This window comes from Thamnophis elegans, chromosome Z (assembly GCF_009769535.1).
Source record: "Thamnophis elegans isolate rThaEle1 chromosome Z, rThaEle1.pri, whole genome shotgun sequence".
Lineage (NCBI taxonomy): Eukaryota > Metazoa > Chordata > Lepidosauria > Squamata > Colubridae > Thamnophis > Thamnophis elegans.
The window spans coordinates 30,312,424-30,332,208 of record NC_045558.1 but is presented as its reverse complement, the minus strand read 5'-3'; the positions used below and the strand labels follow the sequence as shown (position 1 = coordinate 30,332,208).

The window sequence follows — 19,785 nt, the reverse complement described above, 5'->3', positions numbered from 1 at the left end:
GCAGAGTGGGAGGACACAAGCCAAAATCAAATGGGCCCACACATATACGTTTGTATCGGGGGTGGTAGTGACTTACCTTCCCTACTGATTCGTAAATGTGAGCACAGCGTTCCGCACATGTGCTTTTGGTGGAAAAAGAGCCTAAATGGGATGCAGTAGAGCCGGGGTGAGTGGACAGGGCCACCTGAAATTTCTGCTACCGGTTCGGGCGAACTGGTCTGAACCGGTAGAATACCACCTCTGGTTTATATACATATTATATATTCTTTCCCACCATCTTTGTTTTTGAGCTTGCTCACTACCAACAACCTATCTCCCCAGGGAAGGATGCTGAGTTTCCTCTTATCAGAGGACAGAACTGACTGCTTTAAGAGGGTTTTGAAAATGGTCTGAGAATCAAATGAAATTAAGCCAAAGGACACATCTGATGCAGAACTGACATTTTATTATAGGATAGAAAGTAAAAAATAATTTTAAAAGTGTTGGTACAACATGGATTCCAGTTAGTTATCCATCCATCTCCAGGTTTACTGTTTTTTCCCAAATATGAAAGAAAAAGGGATGTTGCCACTGACAGTCCCATCAGGCCTCAGTTATCCAAGTCAGTCCAGGAATAAATAATGCAATGCAATGCAATGCAATGCAATGCAATGCAATGCAATGCAATGCAATGCAATGCAATGCAATGCAATGCAATGCAATGCAATGCAATGCAATACAATACAATACAATACAATACAATAGCAGAGTTGGAATGGACCTTGGAGATCTTCTAGTCCAACCCCCTGCCTAGGCAGGAAACCCTATACCGTTTCAGACAAATGGCTATCCAACATCTTCTTAAAGAATTCCAGTATTGGGGCATTCACAACTTCTGGTGGCAAGCTGTTCCACTGATTAATTGTTCTAACTGTCAGAAAATTTCTCCTCAGTTCTAAGATGCCTCTCTCCTTGATTACTTTCTACCATTGCTTCTTGTTCTACCCTCAGCTGCCTTGGAGAATAGTTTGACTCCCTCTTCTTTGTGGCAACTGCTGAAATATTGGAACACTGCTATCATGTTTCCCGTAGTCCTTCTTTTCATTAAACTAGACATATCCAGTTCCTGCAACTGTTCTTCATATGTTTTTGTCTCCAGTCCCCTAATCATCTTTGTTGCTCTTCTCTGCACTCTTTCTAGAGTCTCCACATCTTTTCTATATCGTGGCGACCAAAACTGAATGCAGTATTCCAAGTGTAGCCTTACCAAGATATTATAAAGTGGTATTAACATTTCACGTGATCTTGATTCTATCCCTCTGTTTATGTAGCCTAGAACTGTGTTGGCTTTTTTGGCAGCTGCTGCATACTGCTGGCTCATATTTAAATGGTTGTCCACTAGGACTTCAAGATCCCTCTCACAGTTACTACTATTGAGCAAGGTACCACCTATACTGTACCTGTACATTTCGTTTTTCTTGCCTAAATGAAGAACCTTACTCTTTTCACCATTGAATTTCATCTTGTTAGATAGTGCCCAGTGTTAAAGTTTGTCAACATCCTTCTGTATCTTAAGTGTATCTTCTGGATGTTGGCTATTCCTGCCATTTTGGTGTCATCTGCAAATTTGATGAGTTCCCCATTTATCCCCTCATCCAGATCATTGATGAAGATGTTGAAGAGTACTGGGCCTAAAATACAGCCTTGGGGCCCAGTACTCTTCAACATCTTCATTAGATTAGATTTCTGCTCTCTCATTCAGCTGCAGTTTCCTTTGTAATCATTTCTGGATTACCTAGCCTATGGAACCCATAGGCTAGGTAATTAAGCCCTAAATGTTAACCCCACTCTATACCCAATAGGTAGCATTTTACCTATTCCTGATGTAAGGAGAACACCAACTTTTGGTTGGAAAGGGGAAATAGGATATAATGATAAACAATCCTTTCACCAGTGGTCAAATAAATTTGAAGAATCAACCTGAGGAGGAGCAGGATTCATAACTTATTTCTGAAATTCTAAAGAACTCATAAATATTTCTAAGTTCACTTACAATAAACAAACAGAAATATTAAAATATTATATATGTTTCTGGCATATATAGGAAAGCTCTCAAGACTATAAACAGCTAAGAGAAAGCAGCTGCAATATAGGCTTTCTTGGAATTGCATCCATCTCTTTTTCTAAAGAAGCATCAATCCAATTATAAGCACACTAGTTAAAATTTTCTACAAATGTAGGATGTCAGTAGGCTCTTAAACACATAAACGTAACAAAATAAGATCTACCTACCATTTATTCTTTTTCTAAATAACTCAAGGAGGCAAACATATTTAATATTCCTTCCTTCTTTTAGTCTTGTATCCTCACTACAAGAACCCTCTGAATTGGGTTGTAGTAAGAGAGTGACTGACTTGAAGTCGTCCAGCTGGCTTTCATGCCTAAAGTGGGACTAGAACTCAAAGTTTCCTGGTTTCTAATATGGTGTTTTAACTAGTAGATCAAACTAGTCCTTATTTGATACTAATGTGATAGTAATAAACTCTCACTCCTCTAAGCTTGAAGAAGCTGGGAAAGAATGAACTAATAATTAAAGTGTATATGGCCATTAAAACTATAATTTGTTCCCTTCTTCAGGAGCCTATCATTGCCCAGCCACACTACCAGATGGATATGTTAAAATCTCAGGCACCAGTTTAAATTCAATAAAAAACCACAGTCACCACTATTTTCATTGATAGCTATTTCTATGTTAGAATGGACCAGATGCTTCCTGAGCCTTAATAGGCAGGAGTCTCTCACACACCAACAGCTGTTAACACATAGTTTTCTTCTTCTTCTTAATAATAGCAGCCAAAAAAACATTCAGGAAAGTTCTTCTGTATAATTGTTAATGCAGAAGAATTTTTCTCTTTTCAGAAAGGAATTCACAGTAAAAGCATAAATGGCACAGATTAGCATCAAACATCTGTGTGTTATTTAAAAGATTTTTTTACATAGCAGAAATAGAGGGATTTGCTCAAATATGCAGAGCTGTTTCTAACATATATTTTAAAGCTTTACAGTAAATTGCAATTGTCAAAATAACTTCACTTACACTCTCTTTATCACAATCAGATGCATAAGGTTTTTTTTTAATGTTCAAAGAATAGTTTTTCTATGCACACCAAAACTAAACAACATCTTTTCATTTCTATTGAAATTACTGACTCAATGTAAGTTAAAAAGAGCTAATGGCTTTTAGATAAGTTATTTATACCACTTTAAAGATGTGTATTTTTCTCATCAGAGTCAAATATTTATTCCTTCTGAAAGTAATTTATTTATAAGTCACAACAGATGGATACACAATAGCAGACAACCCTAAGAATAGCAATGGTCTAGACCAGCCTTTCCCGATTGGATGCCCTCCAGAGGAACCGAAAAAATGATGTCTGCACCAACTGAAAATGATGGATATTGTCATCACAACACTTCCCATGGCAAAAAGGGAAGTCACAAAACATAAAATATGCATATGGAAGAGTGAAAGATTTATATCAGGGCAAAGCTAGTATGTCTCTAAGCAATCATAGATACCAAAAACAGCCAACTTTACATAAAGCATGGATGAAGAAACTTTTTAGTGCAAACACAACATTCCACAATGGCTAACATCTGAGGGTGTGAGTGTTGGGAGGCGTAAATGGATCAAATCATAGGCAGTGCTATCTCTTTGATCTTTGAATCTATTTTGACCCTTCCAGAGCACACATAGCATCTAGGCCCGTGATGGCGAACCTATGCACGCATGCCACAGGGGACAAGCAGAGCCTTCACTGCGGGCATGCAAGCTGTCGCCCAAGCTCAGCTCCACCATGTATGTGTGCATGCCTCCCGCCAGCCAACTGATTTTCAGGTCTCTGCCGTGCATACCCTAAGGGTGGAGGAGCATGGGGGTGTGTGGCTCATCCTCCCGTGGCCCATTTTTGCCCCAGAAGGCTGCAGAGAGACCTACTAGGCCCAAAACGGGGCACAGGGTATTGTGCACGCATGGGGGGGGAGTGCGTGGGGAGTGTGTGCACACACAGGGGGCAGGCTCATGGGGTACATGTCACGCACATATTGCATTATGAGTGCAGGCACGTGCGTGGGAGCTGTCGCGTATGCACATGCATGTGCACTTTTGGCACATGATGACAAAAAGGTTAGTCATCACTGATCTAGGCTCAGACTCAGTTTATCCAAAGTCTCATTCAGATGGGTCAATGTACTTCAAAGAATAGAACAAAATTGAACTGTAATCCTAGAAGGTGTGATTGATTGCTGATTTTTACAATATAATCCCATTTACTAGGCCATTGTGGGATATAAATTAAATACATAATCTTTTGTTTGAGACCATACATGAGTATGCTTCAGGATTAATATAGTTGAGACAAATTTGGCTCTGTTCACAAGTATATGAGAGAACAAAACAACAAATAATCTTCACCAGCTCACATAAAAGTTGCAATCTTTTTGTTCAGTGATGCTACAGTTATTGTTATGCCAAAAAATATTTATAACAAAGATGGTCTGTGAATGCTTTCTATCCCAAATGCAGTAATGTAACTCACAAAAGCCTGTATATCACATATCTCATACTTATTTCTGGGAATTTAAATTAACAAAAACTCAAAAGAATATCAATGAAAGAAAAGATAAGACACAATGGCATCTCTTTCGCTTCCTACTGTATCAAACTATCTATGTGTTGCATAGATATAAGTTGTAGGAGGAGAAATACAAGAGAAAGGGAGAAAGTCATGGCAGATTACATATAATTGAAAATAAAAATAAATTATAAATATTGAACCTGAGGAGACAAAAGAGAATAGAGTTGTGTCAAATCTATAGAAGATCCTTTATATGCACTGATGAACATTGAGAGAGGAGTTAAATAATTGCAATAGAAATACAGCAACATGGAAAATGCTTTGCACAATTGACTCCAGTAATCTCTGGGTTCAGAATCAGTATTTCTCAACCATGGCATGTTTAAGATGTGTGGACTTCAACTTTAATGATTTACAGATGCCTAGAGTTGCCTCCATATGAGATGGACAGCATGCAAATTGAATAAATTAAAAAAAAAAACACCCCAAATTGCTGGTTGGAGAATTCTAGCAGTTGCAGTCCACACATCTTAAAACATGCCAACGTTGAGCAACACCAATCCAGAGGATCAATATTGATAAGCAGTTTCAAGTGAATTTCCCATAGAAAAGAAAACAGCCACTGATGTCTTGAGTGTCTTTATCGTTAACTTGGACCTGGACATCCTTAGTAGAGCAATATCCAGGATTGTTGTTGTTAGTTGCAAAGTCGTGTCCGACCCATGGCAATCCCATGGACAACGTTCCTCCAGGCCTTCCTGTCTCCTCTACCATCCCTTGGAGTCCATTTAAGCTCACACCTACTGCTTTGGTGACTCTATCCAGCCACTTCATTCTCTGTTGTCCCTTTCTTCTTTTGACCTCAATCTTTCCCAGCATTAGGCTCTTCTCCAGGGAGTCCTTCCTTCTCATTAGGTGGCCAAAGTATTTGAGTTTCATCTTCAGGATCTGGCCTTCTAAAGAGCAGTCAGGGTGATCTCCTCTAGGACTGACCAGTTTGTTTACCTTGCAGTCCAAGGGACTCGCAGAATTCTTCTCTAGCACCATAGTTCAAAGGCCTCAATTCTTTGGCGTTCAGCCTTTCTTATGGTCCAACTTTCACAGCCATACATTGCAACTGGGAAAACCACAGCCTTGACTATACACACTTTTGTTGGCAGGGTAATGTCTCTGCTTTTTAGTATATCCAGATACAGATACAGATATCCAGATACAGCCCTTCAAAGAGAAGGCTCCCTAAAGCCATAGGACCTGGCGTTCTGTAGAGGACAGTCACTGCTGATTACACCTCCTAGATAGAACGAAACAGAGCTGAAAGTGTGGGGTTTTTTGCAGACTGCTGTGAAATTGAATTGCATGGGAAGAGGAATGAATAAAGGCCAGACCACACAGAAATGGCAAACTGTGTCTCTCATGGGGTGCAAGTAAACAGAGCCACTCCTACCTTACCACCACATCAAAGGGTATGACAGTTCCTGATGTTTGGTGTACAACACCCAAAATTCACTGTCATGAATTTTGCTAAATTGGTGCAATTTAATGAGGAAGAACAGATGGAGTGGAAGAGCCAGGAGGATATACAGAACAAAACAAGAATGCACTCAGTGGCGATAAGAGCAGGATTTTCTTCCCTCTTTCTGTTGTGCTATTTCAGCAAGTGTATTCACTACCAAAAAAAATGAAACAGAAAACCTTTTCAGCAAGAGATTTACCCAGTTTGTTTATTTGCACTCTCCTAACAGTTTTCTGAAAAGGGGTTTTAAATTTGGGAGATTAAAATCAGTCAGAACTAACTGACCCGCTTAGTCTGCTTTTGTTCGGAGAGATGCAAAACTACAAATGCTTTTGTGCATTCATGCTTACAAAGCTGCACCTCACACTGTTTATATTACTAACCTCCAATGTAAATGCACTATCCATTGCTGAAATGCCCCGGCTTAAATCCAGTAACATTCCAACTTGCACCAAAGAAATACATGAGAGCTTCTGGAAGAGCAGAGGCTTACCTTCTACTTTCAACTGTGCAGGTGTAGAACTGATTATAGTACTTAGGAGGGGTTGTCTACTCCAAGAAACATCTTATTTATGGTCTTTTTCCTTTAAATGTTGCTATTAACAAAGATTATAGGCTTGTGTACAGCATCTTTGAGATCAAAGCAAGTGTAGAAGGGTTGTTTTTATTTCAGATGAGCACAATCCAAGCTTATTTTCTACTGGTGCTACCCAGATAATTTTGGAGGAGATGTTTTTCAAATGTCCTTAAAATTAAAATGTCCTTAAGGCTTACATGGCCTTAAATAAGATCTATCATGACTAAGCTAGTGAAGATATCTTCTAAAGTCTGTATCTGTTGAGCTTTTGCTATGTTGGGATGTCAGGCATTCTTTGTTCAATGTGTTACAATTTTTAAAACTTATTCAAGATTTTTAAATATTTTGAGAGCTTATACTAGTTTTTTCTTCTTCCAAAGTGTTTGAATTTTTAAAAGAATCCAGTTGGGCTTGCCTTCTTAGGGATGCCTTGAGTATACCCTCAAAGTTCATGTTGACCTAGAATAGATCTGCCACATATTTTCTGGGGTTACAATTTATTAGGAAAACTTGTTCTGATAGCCAAATAGCTCTTTAATAAGTGCATTCACATCCTTATTGATCTACCTAATATCCTTAAAAGGATGGAAAAACAGGAAGCTGCTGGGTTTTTTAAAAAAAATCAATCTCAAACTACACTTTTAAATTATCATTTTTCCAACACCACAGACACTTCTAATTCTAGTATAAAATGTAACCAGGATTGAATTGAGCTGCACTAGCATAGGAAGTTACTGATTCCTTTCTTTTATTTGCCGAGTAGTTTAAAGGCAGATAAGGCAGTCCATTTTTTCAGTAGGCAACTAGATTGTGTGTAAAGAAAACCCTGAATTTCTTGTGGCTAGCAAGACTTTTCACTTCCTTAACACTGCCTGTCAATTTCAGACATAGGAACTGTCTTATACCCCACAGTAATTGCTCACCAAAGAAAAAGTTGACATCTGCTGAAATTCTGAGCAATTGCAAGCATTTGGCATAATATCACTCATCACTTGGTTTCATCTCAAACCAAAACTGGGTTAGCATCCTTCGTATCTAAATATTGCAAGGGTCACGATGGTGATACAGTGATATCACCAGAAATTCACTTAAACAGATATTGAGTATCTTTACCTTTTAGTGGTTTTATCATATTGGTGAATTTTTTGCTTTCATTTTTGAAATGTTAGTTTATTATAAATAAAAATTCAGTAGGAAAAAAATTATTACTTTATGCCATTTGTTTTTGACAATATTCTTTTCTGACTCTTACATGTTCTAACATATGCAGCTGAGTCAGTTCGCAGAATTAAAAATAATATATTCTTCATGCAATATGCAGAGTGGACTTTCTACATTCAAACATGAATATTTCCACTATGCTATCTCAGGTAGTCCTGTCTCAGAACTTTACTTAAGCTTTTAAGAATAAGAGTTACAAAGTCGGTCATATCAACAATTCAAAAGAATCATTCTTTGAAAACATTCCAGAACTTGCCTTTGTCTTTGCTGTGAAAATTCCACAAAACTGGGATTTTTTTTAAAGTCTTGTTTTAGGCATACATACAGCATAACTACAGAACAAATTAGCCCCAGACTCAATGGGATGAGCAAGTGCATTAAAACAGTGTTTCTTAATGCCAGATGTGGAGACTTCAGTTCCCAAATTCCCCAACCAGTGTTCAGCAAGCATCCTCTTGAAATTCTGGGTGTTAGAATCCACATAACACAACATTGCTGAATTTAAAAAAACATTTCATTACAGCATGTGGGGATGATCCAATACCCTTTCAACACAGTGGTGGGATTCAAAAATTTTTGAATCTGTGGGTGTGGCTTGGTGGGCGTGGCAGGGGAAGGATATTGTAAAATCTCCATTCCCTCTCCACTCCAGGGGAAGGATACTGCAAAATCTCTATTCCCTCCCCACTCCAGGAAAAGGTTACTGCAAAATCCCCATTCCCTCCCAATCAGCTGGGACTCAGAAGGCAAAGAATATATGGGGACAGGGCCACTTACTGGTTCTTCGAACTACTCAAACTTTCCGCTACCGGTTCTCCAGAACTGGTCAGAACCTGCTGAATACCATCTCTGCTTCAACATGATCCCTGATAACAACTTTATTGATCCAACTGGCATGCAGGCAAATCAAATAATTTACATCCACTGTCCTTCTCTTGCACCTGAAACCATTCTCTGCCTTCTATGTATTCAGATTAACTGCTGCAATGGCTTCATATTTTTGCTGAAAAAAGTGCAAAGTACTGGTCTTCAGAAAATCAATATAGCTGAGAATCTCTGGTATGGAAAGCGGATGAATAAAGGCACTTAGAAACCGAAGAGTGGAAACCTGATCATATTACATCCTCTATAGAAACACAAAAATACTAGGGGGTTATTCAAAATAATTCAATGCCTTTGGTAAGCAGCACCCACATCAAAGCAACCACTTAACTGATCTCTAGCTAAGGGGAATGTTAGAAATAGACTCTCATGCAGGGCAAAGTTTTTCGAACAAGAGAAGCAGAGGTCCTCCTTTTGAATGTCTATAGATCTCATAAACACAACCCCCAAACAATAACAACAGAAAAAGAGAAAAAAACTTTCAGCATTCTATATTTCAAAGCAGTGATAAACTAGACTCAATTTAAAATTGAGACTCAATTTAAAATTGATTCAATTCTCATCCAACCCAGTCCCATCGAATTATGCTGAACTTCAGCTCCCGTATCAGATAGGGGCAAGGCCTAAGTAGAAAAAATGTGGCTCCAATGGTTATTTTGAAATACCTGCGTTCTCCTTATAGCATCATTTATGGCAATGTTCCAAATTCAGCATTCCCATCTCATTGAGCTTTGGCATAAATACAAACATTACAATTAATCTTCTCATCATTCCTAACACCCATCTCCTCCCACTTATGACTGTACGACTGTAACTTTGTCGCTTGTATCCTTACGATTTATATTGATTGTTTCCTAGTATGATTTGATTGCTTATTTGTAACAATGACTATCATTAAGTGTTGTGCCTTATGATTCTTGACAAGTGTATCTTGTCATTTTATGTACAATGAGAGCACATGCACCAAAGACAAATTCCTTGTGTGTCCAATCATGCTTGGCCAATAAAGAATTCTATTCTATTCTATTCTATTCTATTGCAAAGATCCAATAGCTGTCCTTCCCCATGAATACATCTGGCTTACTTATCTCATATAAATCTCATATAAATAAAGTGTTTGCTATTTTCTTTTAGCTTTAGAATGCTAAAGCACTGCACAAACAATATGTGTGATCTAGGGACAAAAACCTGTATCTGAATAGCTCAAAATATACTGATCCTACACTAGTACAATATAAATATACTGTTGTTGCCACCATATTTCTATCATGATGGCAATTTAATAGTTAAATATTTATTGATTTAGTATACTATTTTTGTTATAATCAATTGTTCAATTTTCTACATATGGTTCCCAGCCATAAATTTATTCATGGACTATTTGAACTGACTCTGGTTGCTCCATATCTCCTTCCGTTCTTCTACTTCATCAACCACAATCAGCATAATTAATGCAAATCACCCAATTTATTTGACACGTTCACCATGGCATATTTTAATATTAAACACATAAAGCATCAGTCCTTTCTTAAACAAACAATGAAAAATCAGGCTTGGAATTAATCCTATAAATTACCATTAGTAAACTAATACTAGCAATTTATCCACAAGTGCCATGTGAATTAAATTGACAATGTTGTGGACAAAATATAGTTTCATTTGCTTCTACTTATTTTATAAGCATTTCGTGCCTCTGAAATTCCCTTCTGCTTGTATTAGTAAGGAAAGCAAAGTGATAAAAAAAATTATTAGCAACTTTCCATTTTCATCAGATTGCTAAGAGAATAAAAGGTGTTTTAAACAATCCTGTCCAGTCTTTATCTTACTAAGACCTTTAAATTGAACTGGTGACCTTTCTTTCTTCAAAGATTTGTGCCAACACACCTATTATTCATTTTAAGAAAACTAAACCACTTCCTTTGATGATCTGATGGTAACAGCAGCAACAGACCTCCAACGACTAAAATGTTAGCAACAAAAAACAAGGAAACATTTTCTAGCTAGCCAAGTAACTTTTAGCCAGACAAAAAGAATGAATGAATCATATTCTTCCATTGCAAAACTTCCAGGCTTCTGATAGGAATGTATTGTCAAAAGAGGAGAGATGTTTTTTAAGCGATTCTTCAGAAAACCTTTCCATAAATGAACATTAGAAAAGTTTGACCCACAAATTAGGGCTTCACGAACTCACAATGAGCTTAACAATGGAAATCAAAGCACCCGATCAGAACAGTTTCTGAAATAAAAGTAATGACACTTTCCTATTTCTAGCATGCCTCCCCAACTGATATCAAGCTACTGTTTCCGCATTTCCCACCCCACGGAATATTGGCTGATCATTTAAATCAAAACTTGGGTGGGGCAGGTGAAGGAGGAGAAAAGAACAAGAGAGAAAAACAAGAGAGAAATACATACGGGAGATTAATTCAAGTCTATTCTCCAGAAGACAATGCAGCAAAGTAAACTTCATCCCACATTATAGCCTCCGCCAGATAAAAAGGAAACTTCTGTTTACCTAATTAGAGGACTCCAAAGGCTGCCCAAGAGATTAGTTCCAGAACATTTCCTGCAGCCACCAAAATCTTTAATTCACAACAAAATCTCTTTGCAACACAGGCAGGTGAAACATCTTCCATGTCTCCACTGCAACTTCTTTAACCCCTTTTGTGAGTCAAACTTTCTCATTTGCATGAAAGCCTCCTCCAGCCTATGGGACTTTGAACAGCTACAAGTTACACTCGCTGTCTTAACACGCTTTCCGAGTATGATATCACCCATCTCCATGGTTACTTTAACCCCACCTGCCCATACAGCAAAGTAACCTGTCAGATTCAGACCACAGGATACAATTTAGCTATTTGTCTTGAGTCAATGTTTAACCATCTGCTTCTTGGCACACAAACTTCCAGAAGTTCACTCAGAATTAAAAACAGAAGAGATTTTTATAAAAGGCAAAAATAAGTTACTGCAGCAATATAGTGCTTTGAAAAACAAGTTGTAGCAATACATCAGTTGTCTTCCTTCCCTTTCCAATGATGCAGAATGCAGATATTCTAAAGGGGTATCCACACCCCAAAATGGTTATGCCCATGAGCAGGATTTCACTGAGTTTTAATAATATACCTTCAGTGGGTTCATTGTTTCCTTTTGCAATTATTGTTCTTTTTTCTTTAAGGAACCAATAATTCTCTCTAAGTAGTACAACCTGTCAAGCAGGTTTTGCTTGGAAGCTTGCTCTCTCCATTTTATTTAGAAAGCCAGCCTCTTGCTATGAGCTCTTCCTAGCACAGTTTCACTCCGACTTCCTCCTGGCTTCAACAATGATTTTTATATCTTTTTTGGTGATGTGCTCACCTGTTAAAAGCTTACTCTCATGGACTTTAGTGTGGGAAACATTGTTCCTACAAAAGGGGAAATTTGCCATCATCTGCTGGAGTTGCCTTTCTAAATCGTCCAGAACATTTTAATAGAATTCCACTTTTTTCTTTTTCTGTCTCTTCTTTTGGGGTATACATACAACTGGAATCATACATGCACTTTGATCAAGTCAGACTTTTGTGGGCAGGTGAGCAAAATGTCTTTTTCCTCATCCGGGTCACAGCACTGTCTGTGGAATTGTGATACTTTCTACTATCCTTTCTAGAAATATCTGTAGAAGTGTGCAGGAGATATTTTTGAAACTTGTGAAGGAGGCCATTTTGAGACTTGTTTAAATGGTTCTAATGCTGAGTTTGTTATTCTTACTCTAGGGTTTGTATCACTGTTTTTAATAAAAGTGACTATATTTTTTTTGCTTTGTTGTTTTTACATATAGTTTTATTCATTTGTTATGTATCACTCAGAGTCGGTGAGATAGGAGACTATATACATTTGATTAATAAATAAGAGCCATACTCATTAGTATATTTCTTAAGTCCTAGTACAGTATTGTGTAGAGGTCAGTGTTTAGAAAACAATTCTTTCCATAGATACTCCCGCTAAAAAAAAACTATTAAAAAGTTTAAAACCAGAAAAAAAAACAATGGGAAATAAAGGGGACCTATGAAGTATATTTTCCAAAAGTAGCTGTCCCACCATCCCCAAGACATACTGAAACGGAGGAAATTTAAATTCAGTTTTAAAACTTTGAAATGACTTAGGTGTGTATGCTTTCTCTAGTGAAGCTCTGTTACAGTATCCACTCCCATTTTTTAAAAATCCTGTTAGGAGGAGGAGAAGAGGAGGTATCTTATTATCATGAAAGGAAAATTGACAAACATAACTCCTTACTGTCATTGTACCTGGCTACTTCCCAGAAAAACTACAATGAATGTGATTGTGTCCCCATAGATTATTCAGAGGGAAAAAAGGTGGTTTCCTGAACAAGCTCCTTGATGAATGAACCCCTACAAAAGAGACAAACATAAGATGGCTAAAGCATTGAAATGAATCACCAGGACTATCATGTTACAAAACACACACACACAAAACAAAGCTTGGCACTCATTACTGATTATCAACTAGAGATTTGACTTTCTGCAGAGTTCATTTCCAAACTTCCAATTCATTTGCTATACCTTTTATTATTGGACAAATACTCAGTTTGAGTAGCTATTTCTAGAACAGAGGACTTTTTTTACTGATATATATTCCTGCAGGCATGGAGGAGAGAGGAGGGGCAGGCTCACACGGTATAGGTACTGATGTTATTGAATGTTTTATTCATAATGTATTCATGATCTGTTTTATTTTAAGCCGCTATTTCTAAACCACAAACCAGTTGCAGTTTTAAAATAAATACGGATTCTGATATTGCAATGTTCTAAGATCACTTTTATGGCACTTAATTCCAATTTTTAGCAAAGCCACATCCATAGCAACTCATTGGTTCACTTTATAACCACTCTGTTTGCTTAATGACTGCCTCAATTTTTTTTTGTAAAAATGGGTCAGTTACATGATTAACTCAATTTACAACCACCGTGTCATACAAACATAAAGGGCAGGCTCCATTATAGTCATACTTATTTACAGAAATAGACAAATACTAGACATACAAACACCTTTTTCAACTTTACTTTTTGCTTCTGAACCAGACTTAATTGCCCAAGACCAACTACTCTAGATCAGGGATGTGTTCTGGCTTCTGTTACGGTGTTTCCCTGAAAATACGACCTCTCCTGAAACTAAAGCCTTGCCACATTTTTCACATGGGCAAAAATATAAGCCCACCCCTGAAAATAAGCCCTCTAGATAATCCCCTCCTCCGGCCAGGAAGAGCACCGCTTGCTGACCTAGCAGTATCCTGAAAGCACCAAGCTGCGGGAATGAGGTGGGGGGCAAAGGTACACATGTTGATTGGTGCTTTCAGGGTACCACTAGGTCGATCAGCAGCGCTGTGCCCAGGTGAAGAGGGGGGGTTGCCAGGCAGCTGCTCCCTTGCGAGCGGGCTCCTGAAGAGCCAGGCACAGCCTCAGGGTCAAGTGGCTGTTTTGCGCTGTTGCAGCAGCAACATAGCAGCCATGAGGTGGCCACGTTCGTGAGCGGCCGATCAGCAACCTCCCTTTCCAGTCAGGCACAGCACCACTGACCAATCTAGCAGTACCCGGAAGGCACCAAGCAACGCAAACGCCTGTTCACCGCCCTCCACCTCCCGTGGATTGGTGCCTTCGGAATGCCCCTAGGTGAGTGAATGGGGCTCTGCACGGCTGGAGAGGGAGGTTGTGCGAGTGGCTTTTCCGCTCCCTGCTCGTGCGACTCGCAGGCTCACAATGCCCTTGGCTAATTTTACAGTATCTGCAGAGCCAGGGCATCTCCACTGCTGGTGCTGCCTGCTGCTTGGGTTTTTTTTTTTTTTTTTTTTTTGCAGCTTTCAAAGCACAGAGAATGGATGCCGCTCTGGAAGTACGCTCTATGGTAGCGTACAACCATAGAACTTACTCCCAGAGCGGTATCCTACCTCCGTGCTTTGGAAGCTGCAAAGGTGAATGGATGCCGCTCTGGGAGTATGCTCTATGGTTGTACGCTCTGCAGCCCACAACCATAGAGCATACTCCCAGAGCGGCATCCATCCTCCGTGCTTTGAAAGCCAAAAAACCCCCAAGCGGCGGGCGGAGCCAGCTGCAGAGATGCCCTGGCTCTGCAGGTACTGTAGAATTAGCCAAGGGCATTGTGAGCCTGCGAGTCGGACAAGCGGGGAGCGGAAAAGCTGCTCGCACAACCTTCCTCTCCAGCCATGCAGAGCCCCATTTAGGGGCATTCCAAAGGTGCCGAACCATGGGAGGCAGAGGGCGGTGAACAGGTGCTCGCGTTGCTTGGTGCCTTCCGGGAACTGCTAGATCAGTCAGCGGTGCTATGCCTAGCTGGAAAGAGGTGTTGCCAGGCGGCTGCTCATGAGCGTGGACACCTCATGGCTGCTGTGTTGCTGCTGCGACAGTGCGACACAGCCATTCGACCCTGAGGCTGTGCCCGGCTCTTCGGGAGCCCGCTTACAAGGGAGCAGCCACCCGGCAACCCAAAAACAATAAGCCCTCCCCTTTAATAAGCCCAAGGCCATATTTCATGGGTCAAAAAAATATAAGACCCTGTCGTATTTTCAGGTAAACACGGTATTTCCGGTTCACTCAGGGACGCTTCATGCTCTCTCTCTCTATTAATGCACACTATGCACACCTGCATAGTAGTAAAAAATTGCTTCTGCACATGCGCAGAAGCAAAAACAAGATGGCGCTGCCTATGGCACTGCTGATAGAACCGGTTCAGGGGCGTGGCCAACCAAGTTACTACCTATTCGGCTGAACCAGAAGGAACCCACCTTTGCTCTAGATGTGTATCTTCTGGTTGTAGCACATGGGCACAGCCCCCAACTTATGCTTTTCTGCCCACCTACTTTAACCCACCCAGAAAATATTCAGAACATCACTAGCCAGCTGATTCTACCTAACACTTCAGTTTCCCACAATGCCACTCAAAATGTCTCTCTCTGAAACAATGCTAGAATATTAAGTAGTGGCTTTTAGCCCTCTGACAATATTCAGAGTGCTGGTGGTAAAACTACAAGAGCAAACAACCCAAAAAGGGGCCTGTTGGAATTCTATTTGCTCAGAGTAGCATAAATGCAGAAACAGCTGTGTTATTAGGTTAGATCAGTGTTCCACAATGTCGAGATGTGTGGATTTCAACTCCCAGAATCCCCCTGCATCCTCAGGAAGCCACTCCTAGACAAAATCATCCTGGGCAATTTTTATTCAGTATCCAACCTTTTTCATTTTAGGAAAGGTTGTCAAGAAGGTAGTCATGCAACAGCTTCAAAGGATCCTGAACAAAATCAATTATCTAGAAACCTTTCAGTTGGGTTTCAGGCCTCAACAAGGGACCGAAACCTCATCGGTTGCACTTTTAAGTGTATCCATCCTTGCTCTACTTGGCTTCACAGCAGCCTTCAGTACCATTGACCATAGTATTTTTCCGGACTGGTTATGATAGTTAGCTCTGTATCGTGCTGGTTCTCCTTTTCCCTTTTGATGTTCTGATTGATGTTGTTCCACCCTTAGTGCCCGCACTATGGAGTGCCATAGGGTTCAATATTTTCTCTGCTCCTGATTAACACCGAGGTCATTCATAACCATGAGCTGAGGTATTATTAATATGCTGATGCTACCCAGCTCTAGATTTCCACTTTTTATGAAGTAATCAATGCTTTTCATCTCCTGTCTCAATGCTTCAAGGCTGTGGATGGGTGGTAAACAACAGGTTTCAGCTCAACCCTGGCTAAGACTGAGTAGCTTTTGTTTGGAGGCATCTGGAATTTACTACCTCTAGTTATGGATAGGGTAGTCTTATGGCAGACAGATCCAGTGCACTTTCTGGAAGTCCTTTTGGATTCATGACTCCTGCTAGATGACCAGATGACAATTGTGCTGGGAAGGTATTTGCATAGCGTTGGCTTCTATGTTTATTGTGCTCATTCCTAAAACAGGAGGCCCTATGCTCAGTCACTCACACCCTATTCATCTCCTGTCTAGATTTCTGTAACACATTCTATATGGGGCTGATATAATTGTATGTGGGGATGAATTTGAGAGATGAGGGAAGGGCAAGAGAGAGGAGGAGGAGAGGACAGATGTTGCCTAGGGAACAATCAGATAAGAAGGGTCTTAGCCTATAGCTCCATAACAGGCAGAGAAAGAAACTCAGAAAGTTCCTCCCGCTAACCTTATCAGGCTATTAAAAAATATGGCAGGAGATTTATACTTTCCTCATGATTCTGCTAAGGCAGTCTTACAATAAAGTAGAATGAGCTTATCTGGTCGTATTTCCGATCTGAACTACCTGGGAAAGCTGAAGGCTCCTGTGGGAAGGTAACAGCATTCCATGTTTCACCGTATGCTCTGAGTTGTCATGTGCCAGTCACATGACCATGGAAACATCTCTGGACAATGCTGGCTGTTTGGTTTCAGAAAAGGAGATGAGCACCAGACCCTAAAGTCAGCTTCAACTAGCAGAGTAAACTCTATGGGGACACCTTTACCTTAAAGGCAGAAACTCATGGATTGTCTTTTTCCCATAGCTTTTTGGACACATTTCTGTAATCCCCAATACACAAACATTGCAAATTAATTTATCTATTATAGATTGGGATAATATATAATATAATCAAAGGGCAAGTGTTAAGGTTGATTTCCTTGTCTTCCGCGGAACTACGCTGCTCTAAAATTTACAAATTCATTAAGTATACAATTTCAACCTCATTATGAGTACAAGAAACAAGCTGGATATATTATTTCAAACTAATACATACAGATCTATTCAGAAATGAGCTCCACTTACAATGGTGAAACATAATTCCTGAAAAGCTCTGCAGTTTTAATAAATTAGCAAATATGGCAATCTAACAAAAAAAAATAAACAACAGATACAATTTACTGCATTCCTTCTGTAAAACCCTGGGTTTGGAGTTAAATAATTCAAAGAGTGTTCCTACAGATATCTGTTCAAAGCTTAGCTTGCAAATATCTTCTATGTTGAAGCTAAATATTTACATGACTCGGGAAATATCTAATCTAAGAAAAAAAAAATCTAAATTATCTTCAGTTACCACCCTGCAGTATCTCTGAATATACTGTAGTTCATTACACAAACAGCAAGCACAATCAATAAAATATCAGTGGAAAAATCTGAGGCTTGGAAACTGTTAAGAAGAAAAGAAAGACAAAAGCAGCAGAAAGTGTTTCCAGAAATTACACAGAAATCAGAACTTTTGAGAGCAATTGTATATGCTAAATCACAGCTACAGGGAAACATTATTGTTTCCCACATCATGTGAAAACTTCCTATGCAAAAAATCAACTGTGTTTAACCACCAACACACACCAGCACACACACTCACACACAAATGTAAGATATAGTTTACTCACTTTTCATAAAGATAGGTACACAACCGTTTCCTTATATCCTCTGTAAGAATGTAAGGATACTAGCATAATTAGACCCTAAGCCTGTGATGGTGAACCTATGGTATGCATGCCACAGGTGGTACGCAGAGCCCTCTCTGTGGACATGCCAGCCGTCGCCCCAGCCCATCTCCATCGTGCATGTGCCTCCCATCAGCCAGTTGGTCTTCGGGTCTCTGCTGCGCATTACGGGAGATGGAATGCATGGGCAGAGGATACTCACGTTGCATTTTGGGGGTTCATGCATGTGTGTCCCCCCATGTCCCATTTTGGGCGTGAAAGACGTCCTACACCAAGCTGGAAGCTGCAACTGGATGTGAGGGTGAGCAGGGCAGATGTGTGTGGGATGCGCTGCATGTGCATGGGTACTCAACATTGCATTTTGGGGTTCTGCATGGGTGCTTGGCGCACCGAAAAGGTTAGCCATCACTGCCCTAAGCCATAATGGGCAGGTTTGGCTTTAATAGATTACACAAATTTCATCATATGAGTATTTATGCTAGTTTAAGGCTTCATATTTGAATCCCCAACCTATGACTTCCAGACACTAATACACCAACAAATACAGGTGGTCCTCATTTCATGTTCACTTGTTCAGTAATTGTTCAAAGCTAGTATGGCACTGAGCAGGTCCTCATATGGTAACCCCGTGGTCACACCGTCGCGATTTGGGTTCTTGGCAAACACTTGCAATTACAATGTCACAGCTTCCCATGGTCACGTGATTGCTGTTTGCGATCTTCACTGCCAGTTTCTGACAAGCAAGGTTAATGGCAAAGCCAGAAGGAGTTTAGATGTTGCAGATGGAGATCATATAATCATGGAACACTGTAACTATGCAGGATTCTTCTAACAATGGCAACAGAGACTGTTGGAGCTGCCATTGTAAGTTGACATAGACATATGACATCACTCCTTTGGACCGCATCACTTAGCAATGGATTTCCCATTCTTATGGGAAATCAACCTACAATCATTCATGTAGCCACCATTCAAAACTGACTTTACAAGAGTCCTCACAATTATAATCTATGAAGAATCCCCACAGTCACATAATCAAAATTCAGGCACTTGGCAACTAGCATGTATTTACAAAAGGTGCAACAATCTGGGGTGACGGGATTGCCATTTGCAACCTTCCCAGTCAGCTTCCAACAAACAAAGTCCATGAGAAAGCCAAATTTGCTTAACAACCATTTAACTCACTAGTCAACTGTGGTGATTTGCTTGACAACTCTGGCAAAACTGTTGTAAAATTAGGCACAACTCATTTAGCAAGTGCTTTGCTTAACAATCGAAATTCTGGTCTCAGTTGTGACCATTGAGACTACCTGTACATTGGTAAGTGAGGACTATCTGTATCTTCAGACTCACATCTCACTCAATTTCATTACTGATTTATTATCTGCTATCTAATTAATATCGACTTGTAGGAACCATAGATTTTCTCCAGGATAATTTTCTTGATAAAATATTGGGGTGGTTTGCCATTACTTTAGCAATAGCAATAGCAGTTAGACTTATATACCGCTTCATAGGGCTTTC

At 39.7% G+C, this 19,785-nt stretch overlaps 1 protein-coding gene across 8 annotated transcripts in view; it reads right to left on the bottom strand.

The window, feature by feature from the left end:
* Positions 1–19,785, bottom strand: part of KIAA1217 (KIAA1217 ortholog) — a 232,667-nt gene that overhangs the window by 201,997 nt on the left and 10,885 nt on the right. The window contains exon 1 of one of the 8 annotated variants that reach the window (XM_032237943.1): positions 11,325–11,523. The exons of the other annotated variants lie outside the window; for them this stretch is intronic. The gene's annotated coding sequence lies outside the window, so the exon portion shown is untranslated. Of the gene's footprint in view, positions 1–11,324; positions 11,524–19,785 lie in introns of those variants that run through there. 8 annotated transcript variants of the gene reach the window in all.